The following is a 5522-nucleotide window of genomic DNA, read 5'->3' as shown; positions in this document are numbered from 1 at the left end:
TCTGTGTAACACACGGGTTAAAAATTTTAAATTTTATAAGTCTAAACTGTATAAGCAGACAAATAATAATTAGGGATGATGGGCGTGTGTGTATACATATGCACATACATATAATGTGATATGAAAACTAATTTACACTGTTATAATACAATATGTTTGATGTATATTGAAAATTTAATTAATACATAATACATTAATTGATTGCCAAATGTATAAAAGATAACAAAATACTAAGACTTCAAAAAATTTTAAACATTAACTTATAAAATCATATATACCAGTATCAAACAAAAAAAAATCAACCTCAATCAAAATACAAACCAAACTCAAAACATACGAAGAAATAAAACCAACTTTATTTAACCTCAAAACATGTGGGACTTCATGGCACCATATTGGGTTTGGCGCATTTTAATCAGCTTATAATAATTAATACAATTATTACCGCACATATGACCTTCCATAAACTTGATAGACTTTTTTGCTTGAGTTGTACATTGTACAAAGCAGACTTTACGATCAATTTGTGATGCTCGAAGCGACTCCTAATCATTTATCCTTTAAACCATGATTGGGAACCCCAAACATCCTGCACACGATACATTTACAAACCCACAATATAAAATTAGATGTACACATATGGACATAACAATCAATAAGGATCCAACTCAAAAACAAATAATTGGTCTAATTAAAACACATTTGTCCAAAAGTTTTTGTTTTTTTTATTAGCAATTAATCTCGAAACAAATAACAAAAAAACTATAATATGTAATTAGAAATCTAACAATTTAAATAAAATAATATACAAAGTGTTATGGATTGAATATACATAATACATGTTTGAGGCATTTGACTTGTATTATTAATTGACTAATATTTAATATCACCCTTTTTGGCATGTTAGAGAAACGTAACCCAAATCAACCGTCAACTACAGTTTCGGAAACGACAAACCGAACATGGCGGTTAGGTTGGGTTTTAGTGGTTTGGATGTTAAGTTTCGGTGGTCAGGTAATGTAAACTATTTTTTATTATTAAAATATTTTGTTCGTATTTAGAATTTTAAAATGAAAAATATGGTTCATGAATATGATACATATACTTATGTAGTCACATTTATAATTAAAATACAATTTATAAAAGTGTGCATAATTAAAATACAATTTATAAAAGTTTGTATAATAGAAGCTAACAATTTTGGGCATATAATCATATATAATTACATATTTTGATGCAGTCATCAAATTTTGAAAATGTGCTAACCACCTTCAAAAATGAAAAATCAAATGAAAATTAAAGAACTATTAATCAAAACATCAACATACTTCTAAATGGTTTGATTGAAGTTGGTTCTAACACTAAATCTTATACATACCTGCTCTTTGTAGTGTTCTTTATCTTCATAGCCACTGTTTGCATTTAATGACCAAAGTTACAATATGCACATGTTCTGAGTGTACCTAGTCTTCATTTGCTATGGACATAGTCTCTTATTACTCCAACTCATTAATAGAATTATTCATCGAATTGTAACGATGGTCATAGTTCTTATCTGCATTAAACAAAACAACCTGCATACCCTCATTGACAAATATTACTGCATTGACAAAACAATCCCTAAATAGTTAATCAATAACCATAGCATAATAATAAAAGAAATACCTTTTCCAAGTTTGCAGGCTTCAATAATCATAACCGAAATGACGTTTTGCATTAACGCTGTATCCATTTGCAGCGTTTTCATATAAACAAATTCAAGGTCATTCCATTTTTGATTCACCAAGCGTCTAACATCAAAATCAAAGAAAAAAACATTTTATAATATGAATTATACACTCTGAAAACCATGACATGAAATATATAACTCGTCATTCATCTATTGACCATGGTAGCCAGATTTTAACCTAAATCGAATACCTTAAATACTCGATTGACCGTCGTTCATTGATTCACCATGTTGTTACCATATCAAAACATCGATTTCAATCCGGCTATTAAGAATCAGGGTCCGGCTAGTAGGAATTAGAGATGGAGAAAAATGTATGACGTAATTGTGAATAGGGTGGGTGGGCGGGCTAGATGTTATGAATTTTATAATATGAATCACCGTGAAAATTAATAAAACCTAGATAAGTTATAGGCGGGAAAAAGAAATCTGGGATGATTTAGGAGTGGACACCTGTCCAATTATTGATTCGGGTAGATTTGAAATTACACTTGTCAGTATTTAGTGAATATTTTTGTTCTAATTTGACTTAAATTAAATAATTATGATACTCGGTTATTATTTGGTATTTTTTTTGTTATCACCTCTTAATTCAAGTTAAATTGAAAAAGAAAAATGGTATATAGTAACTAGGATCAATATATGTTTCATATATAAAACAAGTTCACAACATCTATCAAAAAAATTAATAGAAAGTAAAGTGACTTTAGAGGAAAAGTTAGTTTTTTGATTGGCTTTAATGAAACATATGAAAAACTTGGTTACGAGTGAACTAATTACCACGAGAATGAAAATAAACAATGCCATGCTGTTAATTTATTGCTTTGCGTGAAGAGCCTACCTAGGAATGGGGCTTTTTGAGCTGAGTCACAACCCAGTAAGTAAAGAACATGATACCTAGCCCAAGAAAAGAGGCCCAATGACAAAGGGTATAATAAAATAAAAGACCAAGTCAAAGGGGTTAGGATAAAGTGCACCTGACTTAGGAGAGGTCCCAAGGCACGCATGTTTTAGGAGGCTAGACAATATCCAGCGAATAAAAGGAGGCCAGCTACAGCCCCAGTGGAAAAGAGATAGGTCCAACGTGAAAATAAGAAGAGGAGAAAGATGGGGGACATGCCTACATCAAGTCTATTACTTTTGTCATGAATAACAAAAATAATAGACTGGGGGACTTGAAGAGGATACCCTAGAGTTAGCCCAACAAAGCTCAAGACAGAGACCAGCCCAAGGAGGCCTAGAGCATATTCAGACAAAAGACTGAGTCAACGACAAAGCCAGACTGGAGGACTAAAGAGAGGACTAAAGGGGGGCTAAACAGGGGCCAGAAACATACGTACTCTGAGGAAACCAAGAGACGTCCAGCGAATAATAGTGAGCTCCCAGCCAAAGTCAAAAGGAAGAAAAGACCGCTAGATAATATGCTAAACCTTAGTTGTAATGGTCTAGGGAAAGATTCCCCAGACCTATAAATGTACACATTCCCTTTTGTAACACTCATGCACAACATGAATAAAACACCATACTTGATTCTTACTGTGATCTCATAACATAATCAACTAAGAACCTTCAATAATAAAAAATGGTCATCTTATCTTCTTCATCATTCTCAATAAAACCCATCATCAAACTCTCACACAATCATATCCGGCTCAATTAGGGTTTCAACATTGCGCAAAAAGTGAAAATTACATGTAGCATATGCACATTGTTCTTAAAATAATGATCGAGGGTGGTATGACTCCGGAATACCGAACAATGAAAATGAAGAAAGAACGGACAACGTGAGTGGGTAATAGACAAACCGACAAATAAAGAACCAAATGGACTACGCATGTCCATATCCAACATACACACATGTCCACGTTAAATACAAATGGAAAATGAGCTAATAAATTATGTCATGCTACACATGTAGCAGACCTACTCGTATCAATTGCTACGTACTCGATGCTCCCTCGCTAAGTCGCTATATATACCACATTAAATATGTTAAGAGCATTTGTTAAAATACGGAAACCTACTCTCAAATATAACCTCGATTTAAAGAAAAGCTTTTTTCTCATCAACACAGCGCGAAAACAAAATATTAGTTAGGTGAATAATCCACGTCGAAAGTATACTAACAACATACTTATGAAAATAATCTATATGTCCTCACAAATATGCGTTTTTACTAGGCAACAACTTTTTCTACGATATGTTTAAGTTTGTTTATGCTATTATGCATTCAAAAATATACATACATCTTACTTCACATCATATTAAAGAAAAAGTAATTGAAAATGTATCTTTCATTATGTTCCTATAAAATGAAGATGACTTAAATTTAGAACATTCAAATGCCCGCTAAAAAGCATGTTATATTACGCGCCAAATGTATTTATTCGACTTATAGTTAAGAGTTGGGGAACTTGATGAAGTTCTATTTGCAACATCATGTTGTAGCAACAAGTATGATGAGAAACCCCAAACCAAAATATTTTTTATTTTATCAGTTACAATAAAATATAGACAAATTGAAAATAAATAATTTCATCTTTTTTGTATTGGCCGGTAATAATCTCACCTTTAAAATTCTTGTCGACGGTCCTAACTTTTCGATTATTTTTCTCTCATTGGACCTTCGTTAAAGAGCACTTAACATCGTAAAGTTTTTTTCCGAATTTCAAACTGATATTCTAGAGCTTTTGATTGGAAGAAAGATACGAGCTGACTAATGAAAAACTTATTTCGAAACGGTTATTCAAATGGCTTGATGTTGATGTGATACACTCTTAACTAAGTATTTTGTCTTCCAAAATGAAATTTATCAACAACATGTTCACTGATCATAGTGTTTATTCAATCTTTCAAAACTACATCAAGATTGACTAAATGCCATAAACAATATAGTAACTTTTCTTAATATCTTGAGCTACACTCTCAAAAGCCATTTCATCACAAATCTACATATATACTCATATAACGCTTGAAAATGTGCATCCCTGTTTTAATTTTTAAAGCTCTATGGGATACTCTATATTCTTTACTAGTAACCAATGTATATAGTACTCATATGTAATAATATATGTAGATCCTCTTTATGGACCCTATCAACTTTACTCGGATCAATCCGTATTGTTAGTTAGCGGAAATCACTAACAACACTCGGATCTCGAATCTTAATCTTCAAACACAAAAGTAAGAAAGAAAGAAAGTAGAGTGTTTGGTGATAGAGTTTCTTTTATTTCCAAAGGTGTTGTTAAAAGTTAGTGGATAAATGGGTAAAGTGACCCTTTTATAGGGTCCTCATTTCTCCAACTTTTACATTTCGTCCGTACAAAATAAACGTACCGAGGTACGTAATACACTGACTATTAGCAAATAGAAAGACATACACAATCTTAATACTAATATAGAATATTAGCCCTACAATCTCCATCTAGGATTGAGTATGTCCATGAACATTCATCAAGTTCCTTGCTTCGTCTTTATTTTTGAAATCTAGTACTTGTCTTGATCCAAGAGCTTGAACGAGATTGGATCTTAAACAAATCTTTATTTTTCATTCTTGAAGACTTGAACTTCAATCGTATTTTCTGGGAAGGATCGGCAACGACAAATTTTAGAAACATCATATGTGGGAGGCTCGACATCTAATATTCTTTGGTTGACTTTCTTGGGTCGACTGGTTTGTTTCCTTTGTCTTTCAACTGATCTCCAGACACGGTCAGTTCATTTTTAGGTTCAACTGCCACCTGTCACGTTCTCGTTTTCTTTTAAGCGCTTCAGCATCTGCAACTTCAGCCTC

General features: G+C 32.4%; 1 long non-coding RNA gene across 1 annotated transcript; it reads right to left on the bottom strand.

Annotated features, from left to right (window-relative positions):
• Positions 1–427: 427 nt before the first annotated feature.
• On the bottom strand, positions 428–1998 carry LOC143592406 (uncharacterized). Its single transcript, XR_013145925.1, has 3 exons — positions 1921–1998; positions 1379–1790; positions 428–589 (listed from the first exon to the last, which is right to left on the bottom strand). It is a non-coding gene; the product is annotated as an uncharacterized LOC143592406 (long non-coding RNA).
• Between the last annotated feature and the right edge of the window lie 3524 nt (positions 1999–5522).

This window comes from Bidens hawaiensis, unplaced genomic scaffold, assembly GCF_021521415.1.
Source record: "Bidens hawaiensis isolate Kalapana, Puna unplaced genomic scaffold, B.hawaiensis_p1.1 tig00040733_1, whole genome shotgun sequence".
NCBI lineage: Eukaryota > Viridiplantae > Streptophyta > Magnoliopsida > Asterales > Asteraceae > Bidens > Bidens hawaiensis.
The sequence above is the reverse complement of the archived record's forward strand: the minus strand, read 5'-3'. Positions and strand labels throughout refer to the sequence as shown.